At 40.9% G+C, this 20,121-nt stretch overlaps 1 long non-coding RNA gene across 2 annotated transcripts in view; it reads right to left on the bottom strand.

Moving 5' to 3' along the window:
• Positions 1 to 4,855: 4,855 nt before the first annotated feature.
• LOC147116689 (uncharacterized) overlaps positions 4,856 to 20,121 on the bottom strand; it is a 72,587-nt gene continuing 57,321 nt past the window's right edge. For both annotated transcript variants that reach the window (XR_015078863.1, XR_015078862.1), the window contains exon 3: positions 4,856 to 5,148. This is a non-coding gene — a long non-coding RNA (uncharacterized LOC147116689). The remainder of the gene's footprint in view (positions 5,149 to 20,121) is intronic.

Below are 20,121 nucleotides of genomic sequence, written 5' to 3'. Positions count from 1 at the left end.
ACTCACGCGTGGGACTGATGGACTTGCCGGTTTTCTGCATGCACAGCGCATGCGCGGGAAACCGGCATTTCCGATCCTCTGAACCAAGGGGTTCAGAGGTCGTGCGCGCAGGAGTCTGCGCGTGCGTGTTGAACTTCCTTTTTTCCCCCAGGTTTGCCCGTGCGTGAAGGCCTCCACTTTTTACACTTTAAAAAAGCAGACGTAAGGACTTAATTTTAAAAGGTAAGTGGTCTATTAATTAAAATTAGAATTTTTTTTCCACAGGTTTATTATTTTTAAAGACTTTACAGTAAGGTAAGTGTATTTTTAGCCCCGATTTTTTATAAAATTATTTTTTTCAAAAATTTAAATTATTGTTTAAAATAGTTATTTAAAGTTATTTATAGTTCATTTAAATAGTGTGATTTTTTTTTAATTTTATTTCAAGTTTAAGTACTGTTTTGGCCGCCCGGAGTTTTCATGAGTTTGACAGTTCTTACTGTCAAACTCATGAATGAACTTTTGCATCTTCCGATTGGTTGCCTAGTGCTCACGTGATCCCAGCCGATGCATCGCACTAAGTACGCCGCTGGATCACGCAAGCACAGCGCGCCGGGAGCTGAACCGGGCCACAGACAGGAAATCCACGCAGGCCCAGGCTTCAACTGCCGGCGCGCTAGGTAAGTGTAGGTCGGGGGCTTGCACCCGCGGGAAGCCCCCGACACGAATTTCTGGGCCATTACCTGAGTCCAAACAAGTGGGAAAGTATCCTATTCCCCTGTACTAACATCCTTCATCTTCAGTACAAAATCACCACAGTGCTCCTTCCCACCAACCCCTAATAAACATGAGTCATTTACCTTACTTGATGAATAACATTTTAAACTCTGCTGAGAAGACAGCTGAATGGAGACAAGTGATTTCCCTTAGGCAGAGGAATAATCAGAGCATTAGTCCATGCACACTAATGCTATGCAAAATTGTAAAGGAAAAAATATGGAAAGGATGCATGGCTGGGCACTGACCAGGAAAATGGTGCATGGCATGAGGGGGAACCTAAGGAATAGGAGGAAGGGAATGAAAAAGGAGAGGAAAGAAGTGAATAAAAAGAAAAAAAAGCCGCTTATTGTTAAGGCGGGAAAAGGAAAATCAACTTATGATGGTGACCAAGGCAATCGTTTAGAAGTCCTCTGAAAACATACATGTGTATAAAGCATGTGATTATTGTAAAACATGACTGACTTGAAGGTTCTGTTGACATCAATTAGGCCAGGAGCCAGAAACGAGCTAAGTGCACAGTGCATGCACAGCTAACTAGCAGCCTGTACAGACTCATCATATAGAGGAATGTAATGGACTAGTTTTAATACTCTGTTTATGCCAATGCAAAGTTTTTGGCCTTTGAATTAATGCATTTTTTATGTAATTCTGATGTGCATCAAATTGAGCCAAGCACTATCTTGAGAAGATAATCTCACATTGCTTTGGTAGTATCACTGCAATTGGTGTAAAACGGTCTAAAAGGTTCTCCAGCACTTTTTCACGTTAGCAGGGAGCCATGAAAGGAAGCACACTTGGGCAGAGCTCTATTTTCCCGAACCTGCCTCCCTGTGCGTTCCCTGAGAAGGTATTGGTCTCAAACTACAGGAAACTTTCGATTTACCGGCACCTAAATAACCGGAAATCTCGGTTAACCGGCAAAATTCAGGAGTAGGTTCAGGTAACTTTTATTACTTGCCTTCCTCCATCTGTTGCTGTGCAAGGGTGTGGCTGCAGCTGTTGCTAAGCTACAGAGACGCTTGCAACTTGTGGCCATTTTTCTGAACCTGTTGCTAAGCAACAGGGTTTGTTGCTTTATACGGAGCTCTCAGCTCCGTATCTTTTACTATAGCGTTCGGTTATCCGGAATTTTTGATGAACCGGCACCACGTCGGTCCCGTCCGTGCCAGATAAAAAAAAGTTTCCTGTTGTATCGTGTGTATAACAACATGCTAAAGTAAATATGCTTTTGCATGACTATACAAATGTTTCGTTTTGGGAAAATTCACAAGCGGGTTTATTTCTCTGTAGGTTTAGATTGTCCTAAGTAAAGACATTTTTCCAATGAAGTATGCGTTGGCGTATTTATGGAACCCAATGCTTGAAGCTCATTACTCATGCGTTCTTGAGGTCTGCATGCTCTTTCATTATGTGTTTTGTATAATCAGTTTCAAATGAGTCAGTCGCTCTGTTGCCTTCATCAGTTTCAGTAGTGCCGTTGACATGGAGTAACTAAGCTGTAAATGTGCAAATCCTGACCTCCAAATGCGCTGAAGTGGACATCAGGGAACCCTAAAAGAATAAATATTTCTGCTTCACTCCAGGAAATCATTTGTAAGCCGCAGTACAGAAATCTGTTTCAGAAGTGTTCAGCTTAACTGGTATTGAGCTGAATGTATTTCAATCATTTCAGAGACAAAGTGCTTCGTCTGCTAGATCATGTAAAAAAAATTGTGTTCGCTTTCAATTAATATTCATAAAGATTTGAAGTCATGAAGCTGATATATATTAATGGCTTATTAACCAACTCAAAAATACTGAATAGTTGGTCAGCTAAGAGCCTAAATAAGAGTTGTGAATCACTATAGGACATCCTGAGGTCATGAAAGGCGCTATATAAATACAAGTCTGTTTTTCATTTTATACTGTTTCAAGCATTTTTCAGACTTTAAAACTGCATTATTTACAAACAACTTAATAAAATACTTCGGACCACCTCTTTCTAGGACAGGTGAAAGGTGTTTGAGATGTTTTTGTGTATTTTCTGTGCGATTGCCCTGGTCACACTAGGTCACTGACTGTTCCAAACCATCGATGTAAATATTCATCAAGATTGGACAACCACTTTTATGTACAAAAAAAAACTCCACAAGTCCTTTTCATTTATTTGCACTGAAACACATCACCATGCCACTTATGTGTGGCATCATGGTAATGAAACTAACACCAGGCTCTTCTGACTCTTTCTCTTCCTCATACTGTGTTTTTATTTTTTTTATATGAAGACAGTGGTTCCTTTAAGAATGCACATCTCACTTTAACCTAAAAACACTATTGAAAGATGATATTTTAAAACTTCTTTAAAAAAAAAAGGTTATATTTGTACAGCATTGCCAGAAAAATACAAAACACACTTGAAACTCACTGCGAATGTGTGCAGATTGCGTAAGGGGCTGTCTCAAAAGTTCTCACTCCTGTTGCAAGCGTATCGTGTTTTGTTTGTATGGTGGTTGAGTGTAATCCCCTATCATTTAGGGTTTTTAAAAATGAAAATACCAGTTATTGAAATGCATTCCTATGGATAAAAATACTCAATATTTGGCCTCCTTGGCAGAAAAAAATCTGATTCCCACTACAAACTAAAGCTTTTTAAATTGCATGTCCTTTGATCATTTATTCTGGTGGTCGAGTGGTTAAAAACATTTTTGTGGATTTTGGAAATGTAATCTGCTAATAGTAGGTTGTATTTAGTGAAATGCAATTTAGAGAGGTATAAGGAACAAGTTTTTTTATGAACGTTATAAACTGTATAATAAAGTGAGATGGTCTAAAAAATTATTCCAGACTCACTTTATACTTCTATTATGTACAAATAGCTTGCAAATTTATTTTAATTGGGGGGGGGTGGTTGGGAGATGATTATTTCCTCCAAGTATTCACGAGGGAAGACGCGAGGGACATGCCTTCCCCAAACAGAGATAACCTAAGGAAAATCAATCAAAACATAAATCTTCAGCGATAGATGGTATTTGTCCAACAGTGTTGAGAGAGGCCATGAAGGAGATTTGTTAGGCATTGACAATTATTGTAACTGAGTCACTGGAAAGGTACCACTAGATTGGAAACAGATTAACATGGTGCCTATATTCTAAAATGATAACAAAACAGACACAGGCAACTACAGATCATTAGTTCTGTACCTGGGGGTATATGAGCACAAATCGTTGAAGGTGGCAGGGCAGGTTGAGAAAGCGGTTAAAAAGCATACGGGATCTTGGGCTTTATAAATAGAGGCATAGAGTACAAAAGCAAGGAACTTACGATGAACCTTTATAAAACACTGCTCCGACCTCTACTGGAGTATTGTGTCCAATTCTGAGCACCGCACTTTAGGAAGGATGTGAAGGCCTTAGAGAGGGTGCAGAAAAGATGAACAAGAATGGTTCCAGGGATAAGGGACTTCAGTTATGTGGATAGACTGGAGAAGCTGGGGTTGTTCTCCTTCGAGCAGAGAAGGTTGAGAGGAGATTTGATAGAGGTGTTCAAAATCATGAGGAGTCTAGACAGAGTAGATAGAGAGAAACTGCTCTCATAGGCAGAAGGATCAAGAACCAGAGGACACAGATTTAAGGTGATTGGCAGAAGAAACAAAGGCGACATGAGGAAAAACTGTTTTACGCAGCGAGTGGTTAGGATCCGGAATGCACTGCCTGAAAGGGTGGTGGAGGCAGATTCAATCGTGACTTTCAAAAGGGAGTTGGATAAGTACCTGAAGGAAAATAATTTGCAGGGCTACGGGGAAAGGGCAGGGGAGTGGGACTAGCTGAAGTGCTCTTGCAGAATGGCCTCCTTCTGTCCTGTAACCATTCTATGATTCTATTCTACAATTCCATTCCATGTACCGGAAACTCTTAGGTATCCGACACCGACGGGACCGGGATGGTGCCGGTTGATTAAAAGTTCTGGATGACGGAGAGGGTTATCTACCAAGGCTATTTTTAACAAACAAAAATTAAAAAATCAAGAAATGTGCAGTATACAGTAACTGGGTACTCGCCTACAGAATGTTGTGTTAAATGGATGGTGGAAGATGCTTGATTAAGTACAGTACTGCCAGTTGAGGGTAATCCATAACTCTTTAATTACTTAACAGTAAAACAAAACTTATGCAGTAAACGACTGTATACAGCGCGGGAGAGACAGACTCCTGTTATTGAGGTGTTCGGACTCCCGACAGCACCAAGAAGCCGAGTAGTGGCAGTTTGGAGAACTACCCCCACTGACTAACTCGGCCACCGCGGGAGATTCGGACTCGGACGCGGCAACATTGCCGGTTATTGAGGTGTTGTTTTCGGAGTATGAATTTTGCCGGTTAATAGAGAATTCCAGTGCCGTTTAAACGAGAGTTTCCTGTAAAATAAAGGAATTGATATCAGGATTAAAATTCAAGAATGTCTATACAGTGATAACCTCATAAACAGCATCAACACTGATTCAGAAGTAAAAGATCTTGCTTGACCAACTTCCTTGAGACTGTAGAACACCAAACAACATGGTGTATGTAGGCTTCCAAAAGGTATTTAACAATGTTCTTTACAAAAGGTTATTGGCTAAACTCAAAGCTGTAGGGGTTCATGTTAAACCCTGGGAGTAGGTGACAAATTAGCTGAAGATTAAAAAAGGAGTACTCAATAGAAGAGTTATGTCAAGGTGGGGAGAAGGACTGAGTGGAGTAACCCAGTGTTTGGTATCAGGACTGCGTCTGTTTCTAAATTACATAAATGACTTGGATTCAGAATCTGAATACAGATTCAGCCTGATCTGCTGAGTATTTCCAGCATTTTCTGTATTTATTCCATATTCCCTAGAGTTTAGTAGAATGAAAGGTGATCTCATTGAAATGTATAAAATTCTTAAGGGGCGTGATAGGGTAGGTGCTGGGAGATGCTTCCTGTGGCTGGGGAGTCTAGAACTAGGGGTCACAGTCTCAGAATAAGGGGTTGGCCATTTAGGACTGAGATGAGGTGAAATCTCTTCACTCAAAGGGTTGTGAATCTTTGGAATTCTCTACCACAGAGAGCTGTAGATGCTCATTCTTTGAAGATATTCAAGACAGAGATCGATAGATTTTTAGATACTAAGGGAACCAAGGGATATGGGAATAGTGCGGGAAGATGGAGTTGAGGTAGAAGATCAGCCATGATCTTATTGAATGACGGAGCAGACTCGAAGGGCCGAATGGCCTACTCCTGCTCCTATTTCTTATGTTCTTGTGTTCTTATAACTATGCTGATCGAATAAAAGCCTCAGCCCTGACACATCTGATTGTTTTATTATTGAGAATTCTAGGTGAGGGGGTCACATTGTCAGAACAGCACAAAATGTGAAGAGTAGGAAAGAAGACAAGGTAAGTCAAGAGGCAGTGACTGGGAGAAACATCAGGATTGGCTTTTAAAAAGCAATTGTAGTTGGAAGGGAAATTGAGGGAGTTTTAGGATTTCCACAGCTTTGGGGTCCGAGGAACATCTAGGAGTAATATGAGATGATACAAAACATCTTGGCTTGAACAAAGTGAAAATGCAGGGCAGAAGAAAAGCATATAGGACAGCATAGTTTGCATTTGGGAGAAACAAAAGCATATGGTTCTGAACATTTATGATGGGGTGATAGCTGCAATTACATCTATGACCGAGTTGAAAGTCAGTTTTGCCATGTTTACTGCTATTTAGCATTTGATTATATCTAAGTCAAGATATGAAAGTGATGTATGAAATTGCACAAAGGCACATCACATCCTGTATAACAGCCAGAAAGAAATATGTGTGTTTGCCCTGTTTATACCTACATGCCACCACTGACAGCCTTACTAGTTGTATATCTACGCAATTCCTGACCCAAGCATGACTTCCCTTTGGGACATGCAGATATAGGATCAAGGCACCTCTGGAAAGAGTTTTAACAGTTACTGCGGCATTAACAGTCTCAGCTGACTGATGGGATACTCACCATCAAGTCATATGGGCAGACTGATTACGGGAGCTGTGTGTGACAGAAGTATAAAGCACCTGTTGCAGTCTCCTTCAGGGTAAACATAGCGTTGACAGATTGACTGAAGAGAATAACGTTGGCTAATAGAGATATGTTAGGGCAGTTGATGTTCAGCCCTAAGGCTCTAATAAGACTGGCTGGGGGAGAAATTCAGTGGGCTGCGCCACCAGTTAGCGCCTAAAGAGGGCACTCAGTGGCTTTAGCGCCACTGGCCACGCCTCCCGCGATATTTAGCTGGGGCGCTAATGGCGGCGTTAGCCTGTTGCGCTGCGCCACCACCGATGATGTCATCGGTGTGCGCAGCACCCCGCTACCACCCCGATCGCGATATTTGGCAGCGACCGCCTCTGTAGCACCGCTCGCTAATTGCGCCCGGTTCACGGGGCATACCTGTGGCGGCAGTGGCGCAAATTAAGGTGGAGGTGCAGGGCGACCATTTTTTTTGGTGGCCGCCTGCCAGCACCTCCATCCCCAGCCTCCTGTTCTCCCCCCGCGGCATTGCCGGCTGTTTTCCAAGAGCCCGGCACTTCTCCTCGGTGCCGGGCTCTTTTGCCGGCACTCGCGATTGCTCATCGCGCTGGTGCAGGCCCCTCCCCCTTAAGAATGGGAGGAAGGCCTGCAGTACCGCAGCGTGCCGTGCCGCAGCGTGTGGCACTGTGGCATGTTGCGCTGCGATATTCAGTTTCAGCGCCCTAAGAGGCACGCGAAGCGCCTCGAGCAGCGCCCCGCGTCCCTCTTGGGGCGCACAAGATGAATTTCCGGCGGTCGCAACTGCTCCGATCGCTGTGCTAATTCCGGCACCCAGGCGAGCTTGGCGCCCCGTTTGGGCCTCCACCGAATTTCTAGGCCGCTATCTTTTAAATAAACGCAAGTGGTCGATTCTTCAAGCACTGGTATTGGGAATGCCCACAACATATCTGTTTGGGCCAATCACATCACACTGAGCTTCATCCGCATAACTTTTGCTATATCAAGCTGTTGGTTGTAGAGTTTATTCATGTTAACTTTTATATAACATTGCAATGATCTTTTCCAGTCCTGTAACTTCCTATGTTCCTAGAATTCTCAGATTTCTTAAATGCACTGGCAATCAATGGACTCTTCACAAATTAAGAAAATACTACCGATAGTTTGAAAACTGGCCTTGTAAAGTTACATGCTGAGATAAAAATAAAAACTCTGAATGTTGTAAATCTGAAGGTGCTTTTGCTAAATACCTCATACTGTTTCATCACCTAAATGCTGTAGTTCTATGGAATGCATAAATATTGGATCAAACTGCTTTGTAGAATTGGGAAACAGGATAAAAGGTGCAACAGATACTGTAATATATAAAAAGTAAAACTATTTAAAGTATTTTAATAACATGCTGTACTTAAGGCCTTTGGAGATTATAAGGGCCCTTAAAGTTATATTTTCCCAAATTCAGTATACTAGAACAAAATACTCAGAGCCACTTAATATATTTTAGGTTATGTTAAAGCTTTATTAATGCACTTCCACAACTCACTATGCATTAATCCAGATAATTGAATTGCAATTGTTGTTGCTCAGCAGTCAACATTCAGACCCGAAACACAGCATTTGTATAGCTATCAAGACAATCTTTGAACCAATGCTTTAGCATAACCTCAGCAGTGTGGTAACTTTGCCATTTGTTCACATGTAGTTTATGTGTGCGATACGTCACCCAGAATGATCAGCAGTTAGTTCATTCTGTGAAGCAGAATTGTATTGGAGCACATTTCAAAACTAATGAAGATGCATTAGAAGTCAATAGTCTCAACTACACTTTCTGGGAACAGACAGATAATGCTTAAATCTTCCGCCTTTAGCCTTTGAACATAAGATTAGTGAGGATTGAGGCAAGCTGATCTGGCTCATGGAAGTTCCGTCCAGCAGTACATTCTGTGTCCCATCATGCATGTATAAGATAATTTGCATAACCCAACAATTTCACTTCTGCTATTTCACTTCCACATATCTTTTCAAATATTTCTTACCGCCATGTCCATAACTGTCCAATACAATTACTCTACAGTAATATTTATTGCTTACCTTGGTACTGTACTTCAAGTCATGCACGTTAAGTTAACTGTGTCAGCCATGGCTCAGTTGGTAGCACTTGCCTTTGAGTCAGAAGGTTGTGGGTTCAAGTCCTATACCAGAGACTTTGAGCACAAAAATCTAAGCTGGCACTGCAATGCTGAGGGAGTGCTGCACTGTCAGAGGTGCAGTCTTGTTTGTTAACCCCTTTGCATACCTGGGGGGCCCATCCTTACCCATGAAAATGTGCTTATGTTTCTTCCGAGGATTTCATTGAACTATTTTCCTCCAGAACCATGCAATTCACTGTTGGATCAACACTTGACATGTGCTGAAGGATCACTGCTGCAGGTGCAACATGACTGACTGCTAGTTTTTGGTTTCCATTAATGAAATAGCACTCACAGGAATTGCAGGTTTCAAAACTGCACAATTTTGTTGCTGTGTTGTAAATTAAGAATAGAAATAGGGCTGTTCTCTTATTTTTTATTGAACAGTGAAAAATAGGAATGAGAAGATTTTTCCACACGGAGGAGTAATTATGTGGAATCAACTCCCAACAAAAATAGTTAATACTCGAAATTCTTAAAACAATAGCGGGATGAATATCCAGTTAATGTGAGTGAAATTTGAAGGAAAAGCATGGATGGATGGAAATGATCACATATGTATAACTCCAGTTCTCCAGCCTATTTAGGTGTTGCCTGTGGAATACAGTCGGTCAGGGTTAATTACTGTGGAAATAATTTCAGATTCATTTTCTGGAGTTTTGTTACATTACCGTGGGGAGATTGTATCCTTGAAACATTTACCTGTAATTATTCATCTCCCTCAGGAAATTCAATTCAGTAGATTCTGTTTTAATTGAAAGGCCTATTAGAAGGAATGGGCCTGATAGACCAAATGACCTTTCCTCATTCTATACTTTCTTATGGAATGACAGCTATGCATGCATGGGAAAATCTTTACAACCTTTAAATATTATGAGATCAACCACTTTTTGTGCCCCAAAGCAATTTTAAAGTCATTATTTTTATATGGAAGTAAAGATTTTAGGATTTTAACGCTAGTTGGGTGAAATCACACTGTATAAAATTCCTCTGTTTTAACAAAGGCTGAAAAGCCATTTATTTTAAGAGTCTTTTGTTAAAATATCAGACGGAGAAATTTCATACCCACACGTTAATGTGCTAGCATCATGCAACATGAGTTTAACCCAGAATTGATTTATAATACTGTACCGAGTTGTGTGGCCTTGAAAGGGTTTGGTTGCACTAAAGTACCTGTCACGTGGTGCAGTTTACTTCACGATGATCCGACCAACTCTGATATTCTTTCTCTTACATCATGTTGACTAAACCTCACAGCTATGCCGATGCCCGGCATGTAATAAGACGGAAAGTTAACTTAAAAAAAAATGTCTTCAGATTATGTTTGTGTGGGGAATACGAGTGGTAATGCAATCTGAGTTTTCAGTTGACATTCACATACTGCTTGGGCTTTGCTCTCATAGTTTATGATATCATTTGAACTCCTTGAGTTGATTACAACCTTAGCTCACTCTGAATTAGTTTTTTTTAATTAAATATGATATCCTTTTACAGTGGCAGAGCGGTACCAGGCCAGATGGTAAAAAAAAAAAACCAGTCAATCACTAATGAGTTGGTTGGTCTAAATATATGATGTAATTTTGTATTCTAAATTACATCTTTTGAATCTGATTTAAGGGTCAAATGAGGCGATAGGTTTTAGCTATTTTTGGCAACAATTTGTTAAATACTTGACACACAATCTAGAACTTTCATTATTACCTCAAGCCTGTACAGTCCAATTTGCTTTGCACTCAATATAGAAACAAGAGTACAAAGGTTAAACGCTAGGCGGTCTGAAGTAACACTGTGATAATGAAGGCTTATATCTACTTAACAAACAGATATTAGGTCCCTATTCATAAACATGAGTTGCCACAATTTTTTTCCACAAAATGTTTAATTTTCCCATCATAAATGTTGTAAATGAACACTTTCAGAAAGCTGAACTCTAGCAGCTCAGTAAATAGGTTGTGTGGGTGGTGTCTTTATTGCTGAAGGCAAACAAAAGATAAATCATTTCACGAGCCACAATATTTTTATCTCTCTAATATTAATCCTACTCGAATGGATGATGTGTTAAAGCCTATTGAAGAGATGCTGGGATGGAATTTTAGAAACACGAATAAGTTCAAAACTTTGAAGTAAAATATGAAAATAATTACTTATGGTCCACTAAATTTATTTCTTAATTATGCAAAATTTAAACTGTGTCATATAATTTTGAAGCATAAGTATAGAGTGACAAAAATTAGTCCGATGGTAAAATCAACAACAGCAGTTTTGCCTTGATGATCCACTTTCACTGAATAATGATTTTTAATCCTTTAGTTCTGAATTGCTTTTTATTTGTTGTGCATAGCATAAAGATTACAGTAAAGAGGTTTTACAGAGGTGAACCTGCTTTCTGTATAGAGTTTAACACACATGCAAAGCAAACTGAGGACAAACTTACTGTCCTTGTGTGAAAAGGGCTGCTCTTCCATATGGTCTGCACAGGAACCTATTGCTTCTGCCTCATTAGAAGGTCCTGAGATAGACTTTTACAATCACTATACATCCTGAGTATCAATCTCCTTTAATGATATCTCAGGGCCTCCCACTCCTGGTTCTTTTTTCATTTTCTCCCAGATCTTCCTAAACAGGCCTGCCCTCTCTGATCACTGAAAGACCACAAGCATCTCCTGTTAATGTTGTTCAAACCTGAGTTTTCCCATTGCATAATGGTTGTTGGGGGGTGCGGGGAGGGGGGGGGGGGGCGGGTGCAGTTTCCCATTGAAAACACACTCACAGACATATTACACAAGGGGGTCACTTCTAGTACTCACACATCTGTCATAATGCCAGCTGCTGGGCAGATTTTGATGGTTGGCTTGATATCACCCAACTTCTATATGTTTCAAAGTGTTTTAGTACAATAAGGAAAATAGAAGTATTGGTCGGCATTTCTGTCTATATTGCAGTAGCTTGCGACCTGTTTACCTGATTGCAACCAAACTTGGTTCAGGTTTATGCATTGGCTGAGGGAGATGAGAGCAGATCTGATACCACTATATACAGGAAACTCTTTGGTATCCGGCACCGACGGGACCGGGATGGTGCCGGTTGATACAAAATTCCGGATAATGGAGAGGGTTATCTACCGAGGCTATTTTTAACAAACAAAAATAAAAAAATAAAAAAATGTGCAGTATAATTGGGTACTCACCTACAGAATGTTGTGTTAAATGGATGGTGGAAGATGCTTGATTAAGTACAGTAATGCCAGTTGAGGGTAATCCATAACTCTTTAATTACTTAACAGTAAAACAAAACTTATAAATGACTGTATACAGGAAACTTTCTGATATCCGGCACTGACAGGACCGAGCTGGTGCCGTACCATCAAAAGTGCCGGACATACCAGCATAATGTTGAAACATACGGAACTGAAAATCTCCGTGTGAATCAACAAACCCTGTTGTTTAACAACAGCTTCAAAACAGTCGGCTGCAGCTGCAAGCGTCTCTAGCTGAAGCTGTTGCTATAGCTACAGGCCTTGCAGTGCCTGACTAGGAAAAAAAAAGCAACGAGAACTAAAAAAACTTATAGAAAACAGCTCCTGATTTTTGCCGTTAGATCGAGTATTCCGGACATATAACCTCCGGATAAACCAAAGTTTCCTGTAATGTAGTTTTCGGAGTGAGAATTGTGCTGGTTATTAGAGCGTTCCGGATATTTAGGTGCCAGTTAAACAGCATTTGGTATAATGGTATATTTGAGGTTTCCACAACTGCAACTTCAAAATGAATGTTAACTTAGTAGCTGTGGCTCAGTGGGTAGCACTCTCGCCTCTGAGTCAGAAGGTTGTGGGTTCAAGTCCCACTCCAGAGACTTGAGCACATAAAGCTAGGCTGACACTCCAGTGCAGTGCTGAGGGAGTGCTGCACTGTCGGAGGTGCCGTCTTTCAGATAAGATGTTAAACTGAGGCCCGGTCTGCTCTCTCAGCTGGACGTAAAACATCCCAAGGCACTATTTCGCAGAAGAGCAGGGGAGTTATCCCCGGTGTCCTGGCCAATGTTTATCCCTCAATCCACAGAACAAAAACAGATTATCTGGTCGTTGCTGTTTGTGGGAGCTTGCTGTGTGCAAATTGGCTGCTGCACTTCCCACATTACAACAGTGACTACAATTCAAAAGTACTTCATTGGCTGTAAAGCGCTTTGAGATGTCTGGTGGTCGTGAAAGGCGCTATATAAATGCAAGTCTTTCTTTTTTCTTTTCTTTCAAATCCTCTCAACAGCATGCTGTCTAGGCAGAGGACTGCAATTGTAAAATGTACTGATTTATCCTCTGTATATACAGTAATTGCACATGGGAAAGGTAACACACTATTGTCACATGATATTGTTTATTCAATAATTATTATTTTTAGCAGGCACAATAACCAACAAGAAATAATGTTCTACATATATAAATATGCATTTTATTAATTCCACAAGTAATATTAATTATTTACAAACACATGATGTTGTGTATATGGACTTTCAAAAGGTGCTTGATAAAGTTCCACATATTAGGCTTGTTAGCAAAATTGAAGCCCATGGGATAAAAGGGGCAGTAGCAGCATGGATACAAAATTGGTTAAGGGATAGAAAACAGAGAGTTGCGGTGAATGGCTGTTTTTTGGACTGGAGGGAGGTATACAGTGGAGTTCCCCAAGGTTCAGTACTAGGATCACTACTGTTTTTGATATACATTAATGACTTGGACTTGGGGTACAGGGCACATTTTTGAAATTTGAAGATGAAACAAAACGTGGAAGTGTAGTAAACAGTGAGGAAGATAGTAATAGACCTCAAGAGGACATAGACAGGCTGGTGGAATGGGCGGACACATGGCAGATGAAATTCAACACAGAAAAGTGTGCGGTGATACATTTTGGTAGGAGGAATGAGGAGAGACAATGCAAGCTAAAGGGTACAATTTTAAAGGGGGTGCAAGAACAGAGAGACTTGGGGGTGTTTGTGCACAAATCTCTGAAGGTGGCAGAGCAGGTTAACAAAGCAGTTAATAAAGCATATGGGATCCTGGGCTTTATAAATAGAGGCATGGAGTACAAAAGTCAGGAAGTTATGCGAATCCTTTATAAAACACTAGTTTGGCCCCAGCTGGAGTATTGTGTCCAATTCTGGACCCCACACTTTAGGAAGAACGTAAAGACTTTGGAGAGGGTACAGTAGAGATTTACTAGAATGTAATCCCTCATCCCTGGAACCAGTCACGTGGATAGACGAGAGAAGCTGGCGTTGTTCTCCTTGGAGCAGAGAAGGCTAAGAGAAGATTTGACAGAGGTGTTTAAAATCATGAATGGTTTAGATACAGTAAATAAAGAGAAACTGTTTCCAATGGCTGAAGGTTCAATAACAACACGTCACAGATTTAAGGTGATTGGCAAAAGAACCAGAGGCGACATGAGGAAAAACGTCATTATGCAACAAGCGGTTAGGATTTGGAATGCGCTGCCTGATAGGGCGGTGGATACAGATTCAATAGTAGCCTTCAAAAGGGAATTGGATAAATACTTGAAGGAGAAAAAATTGCTGGGATATGGGGAAAGAGCGGGGGAGTGGGACTAACTGGATTGCTCTTCAATAGAGCCGGCGCAGACTCGATGGGCCGAATGGCCGCCTTCTGTCCTTCTATGATTCTATGAAATGATCAAAGGTGTGAATAATAAAGAATGATCCCAGTAGAAGTCGGGTCACTGGGTAGAATCCGGGATTGGCATGAATTTGTTTGCAAGTCGTTTTGTTTAGGCTAGAGTAAAGAAACCAGAGCTCCAGAACAGCAGAATGGCAACCATATCTCTTCAGATACAGGGATTTTAAAGTTCCAACAAAATGGGAGATTGTATCATAAAATGACATAGTTATTGTCCAGGCATACAGGACAATAAAAGCAAATAAACATTGAAGAACAACCAAACAGGCAAACACCTATACTCTTGTGCAGCTCGATGTCCTGGGTCAGATCTTCGATTCTCGATTCTGTCTTGTGCACAACTCATGCGGTACAAATCTGTTCATAAAGTTTTGCGGATTAAATAAAAACATAGAAATGTGATTAATACACAACTGAATGTGGCTGCCAAAGTAATAATCATCTCAGGTCATCTTGGTTCAGTAAAAATCAAATAAGCTCAACAAATGTTCCAGTACATGGTGATTCATATTCTGTAAATGAGAATGTAAGAGGGTAATTTAATTTGGTAGACAAATATTGTTAGAAAAAACAATTATTGAATCACAAAAATATTTCATATGAGGAAAAAAGTATTTTAATTACACAAGTCACTTCAGTTTTACGAACTGAAGATATCAGCGGATTAGAAATTTACAAGAACAAACCAACAAATAATGTTGCTGATTCCTTTATGAGGTTGAAACAGGGGAAAAAGCTTATTCCAATAGCATATCTATTATACTTTATAGTTTACAATAAACATAGCAGGAAAATGCCCCTTAAAGGACAGGTCACTACAGATAAACAGAAAATGCTGGAAATACTCAGCAGGTCAGGCAGCATCTGTAGAGAGAGAAACAAAGTTAACGTTTCAGGTCGATGACCCTTCGTCAGAACTGGAAAAAGTTGGAGATGTAACAGATTTTTAAGCAAGTGTAGGGGAGAGGGAAAGGGGGGAGGGGAGGAAAGAACAAAAGGGAAGGTCTGTGATAGGATGGAAGACAAACACGAGAAGGGAAACAGAAAGCAATGAAGATGAACAAGGTAAAAGAGACAAATGGAAATCCCGTCAGAGAGAAGAGCATAACTTCTTCAAGGTGGGCATTCCTTGGCAGAAGGAACAGGGAGAGGCAATATACACTTAATGGTACAGTTTTAAAGAGTGTGCAGGGACAGAGGGACCTGGGAGTTAATGTGCATAGGTCCCTGAAGGTGGCAGGACATATTGAGAGAGTGGTTAGCAAAGCATTGGGATCTTGGGCTTCATAAATAGAGGTATTGAGTACAAAAGTAGAGAACCTTTATAAAGCGCTGGTTAGGCCACAACTGGAGTACTGTGTCCAATTCTGGTCACCACACTTTAGGAAGGATGTGAAGGCCCTTGAGAGGGTGCAGAGGAGATTTACCAGAATGGTTTCGGGGATGGGGGATTAGTTACAAGGACAGGTTAAAGAAGCTGGATTTGTTTTCATTAGAGCAAAGGAGGTTGAGGGGTGATTTGATAGAGGTGTGCAAGATTATGATGGGTTTAGATAGGCTAGACAGGGAAAGGCTGTTCTCACTAGTTGATGGTACAAGGGCTAGGGGACACAGATTTAAGGTTTTGGGCAAGAGATGCAGGGGGATGTGAGGAAACACATTTTTACGCAGCGAGTGGTGAGGACCTGGACTCTATGACATTCCTAGAAGAGAAGTGGCAGTGAATTAAACACTAATACAAAAGCAAAATACTGCGGATGCTGGAAATCTGAAATAAAAACAGAAAATGCTGGAAATGCTCAGCATCTGGAGACAGAGAAACAGATAAACATATATCCAAGCATATCATTTTTTTTGTTTCCCTCCTTTATTTCTGCCAATTATTTGCTTCCCCTCCTGATGACTCTTTGTTGTAGTACGGTTACACAGGCACCAGTTTGCTCTCTAATACCTTGTCTAAGTGGCCATTATTCACGTGTGAGCCTAGACAGTGAGCGTCAGCAGACTACTAGATCATAAAGGTATCACAGCCAAGTCAATGTAACCCTTACCCAATACTCACGCACGTAGTAGATCACTGGATTGGAGTGGAAACATATGGTTGATTTTCCATTCCTAAACTCAGGGGGAGGAGTCGAGTTTACGATTGTTCCTGTTAGTTTTATCAGCGCAATCCCTGCGGAATCGGCCGAAGCAGCGTAAAAGATCGGGGAATTTTAAACGCAAGTGAGTTATGTCTAAAACCACTCACACACGTGTTTTCCGCGATCTTTTATGCTGGTTCAAGATTTAATTTGCCTGAATCAGGCCCTGCCCAGAAAACTGGCCGGTTGCATTGGTTCAGAAAGGCTCTTCAAATTGCGTTCATTTTCTTAGGCACAAAGGTTCTAGTAGGCACATTTTTAAAGTATTTTCATATCAAAAAATATTACATTTTTTAAGGAACTGACTAGTGTACACCAATGAAACTATTAAACGGTTCAGTATAGTTTTTTTTAAGACATTTTCAATGATTTTAAATCAGATTACTCACTGGTGGAGGACTAGACACCATTATTAAAAATGCTTATTTTTGGTGATAAACCCATTTTTAGTTGTATCTGCACCAGGTTACCACTCTTAAATACATCAAGGAATACTTTTTAATGGAAAGAAAAAAAGAACAATTACACTCTACTGCACTGCCTGATTGCGCTGGTTCATGGAAGATTTTACGTTCGTGATTATGCAAATGAATTTTAGCAGAAACTTGAAGTGTGACCTAACCAGCGGAATTTCAAATGCATTTTGGACGCAATTTCCTGATTGCGCCTAAAGCGGAAACTCTACCCCAGGGACTCTGAGGCTAATTGTAACATTCCTAATGTCACTTTGACTGAGATCAGTTAACTTAGCTTAGACTGGAAAGTGAACCTGGCACCTTTCTGGTCCAAATACCTCAGCTATTCACTGTCTGAATTAGCTGAGCCATCAACCAGCGTATCATTCTATTAGAGTATTCCACTTTCCATTCATTGCGATTGACATGAATCTTGTCATTCATGTGGAATGACTTATGAAATAATACTGGGCGGCCTGCTGGTGGCGCTGTCCAGGGAGAGTATACATACTCGGGTATGGGCCCAGCTTGCTTAGGACATTCTTTAACAGGAACTAGTGAAGGACACAACCAGACCTCCATGTTGAAAAACAGTTGATTAAAGCCTTGTTTAACACTCAGACCAAGTGCCGAGTAGTTTTCTTATGTCAGCTATTGTTTAAAATTCCTAATTCAATATAATGCTTAAAAGCAAAATCTTTATCTAAGCTTAAAACATATCTGATTTTTCATGATTTCTGCACAAAACAGAGTCCAATGCCAAATTTCACTAAAACATGGCAAACATTTAGATGTTGATCAGTTTTTGTATAAATTATGATTTGTTCCACCTTTCTATTTTTGTTTAGATTTAATTGCCAAGTGAATAATTAAATGGACAACAGTACAAAATTTGAAAACTTATTATTTTTATCTAGTGTATAGAAATCTTGATCCAAGCATAGTGTTTCTTGGTGTTTATTAGGACAAAAGATCTACAAATTGTCTATTTTATCAGTTTATAAATATCCTGATCCAAAAATTATTTTTTGCAAAATTAATTATGCATTTGCTGGCATTGAACTTGTACTTGCAAGTTTTTAAGTCTGCAAATCTTGTGTAAAATGTGACTCTTTTTAAATCAGGCACACAACCTTCTAGTTTCTAGTTGTTAGGCGTTTTATGAGTTCTTGGTCTCTTCATAAAACAATTCTACTAACACAGCACTGGAGAAGATATCCAGCTATTTTGTTTTGTGACTTTAGCCTTCTTCAGATAGTTTTTATTGTCTCTTCATGCATATGAAATCCTTGTCTGCTAAGTGGACATGAAGGGGGAAGAACTGCTGTGGTTACATTAAAGAAAATCTCTTGGCACTATTCAAAGAAGAGCAGAGAGTTAGTTCTCTATGGGGGAGAAATTGGGTGAGTAGCACCACTTGTTAGCGCCTAAAGAGGCAGGCAGTGACTGTAGCGCCACTGGCTGTGCCTCCCGCGATATTGAGTTGGGGCGATAATGGTGGTGTTAGCCTTTTGCGCTGCGCCGCCATCGATGATGTCATCGGTGTGCGCAGCGCCCCATTCGCGCCCCGTTCATGATATTTGGTTGCGAACGCCGCAGTTGCGCCGTTCACTACCCGCGCCCGGTTCACGGGGCCTTACTGTGCCAGCAGCGGTGCAAGTTAAGGTGGAGGTGCGGGGCGGCCGCCTTTTTCGGCGGCCGCCTGCCAGCACCTCCGTCCCCGGCCTCCTGACCCCCCCCCCGCGGCATTGCCGGCTGTTTCCCGCGAGCCCGGCACTTCTTGGTGCCAGGCTCTTTTGCCGGCATTCGCGATCGGGGATCGTGCTGGTGCAGGCCCCTCCCCCTTAATAATGGGAGGAAGGCCTGCAGTACCGCAGCATGCCGTGCCGCAGCGTGTGGCGCTGCGGCACGTTGCGCTGCGATATTCAGTTTCAGCGCCCTAAGAGGGACGCGGAGCGCCTTGAGCCTCGCCCCGTCTCCCTCTAGGGGCAATGAAACTGAATATCGGACGATCGCTGAAGACTCGAACGCTGCGCTAAATCCTGCACTCAGGCGAACTTGGCGCTAGTTTGGCGCCTCAACCCAATTTCTAGGCAGTGTCCTGGCCAACATTTCTCCTCAACCAAAACAGATTAACTGGTCACTATCTCAATGCTGCGTGTGGGATCTTGCTGTGCATACATTGTCTACCATGTTTGCCTACAGAAGAACAGTAACTGTGCCTCAAAGTTCATTGGCTGTTGGCTGTAAGCACTTTAAGACATCCTGAGGAAGTGAAAGGTGGTATATAAATACAAAGTTCTTCTTTTCTATGCATATCAATATCATAAACAAAATGTTTAATGCATTTACGATATCACTATGCTAAGTGACCAGAGTAATTCTTCCCCCATAATTTCTAAAGTCTATATTGCAATAAAAAAAATTCATTAAATATGAAACAATATTACTCATCATAACCAACGCATTCTGAGTCCATTATATAATTGTTCGTACATATCGCTAGTGCAAGTATCCCAAGTTATTTCTTTCCACACTGTCTACATAAACATTTGGCATAATTTGAAAAGTCTCCCATCTTCCCAAATAAATAGTGCTGCTATCATTGTGCTCAAAATAATCATCTTACCCTCACTTATGTAACCCAATTTACTCTGCACTCGAAGGAAATGATCTTTTACACTGTTTCCCTCCCCAGATTCAAAAGTAACAATACTATTTAAGAATGAAAACGCAAGCAGTGCAGTTAAATTATCACTTGTGTGTATCTACAAAGCAATTCCTCCTTCAGAATGAAGCAAAAGTAGCAAAAATAATTCTGCAGTTGGGTCGTAATCTAGACCCAGAGTGCACATAAACTAAGCAGTGAGAGATTCCTTTGATGGAGCCATCTCACA

The sequence above is a fragment of the Somniosus microcephalus genome, chromosome 6, assembly GCF_052327205.1.
Source record: "Somniosus microcephalus isolate GS21.2 chromosome 6, FLI_Smic_1.0, whole genome shotgun sequence".
Classification (NCBI taxonomy): Eukaryota; Metazoa; Chordata; class Chondrichthyes; order Squaliformes; family Somniosidae; genus Somniosus; species Somniosus microcephalus.
The sequence above is the reverse complement of the archived record's forward strand: the minus strand, read 5'-3'. Positions and strand labels throughout refer to the sequence as shown.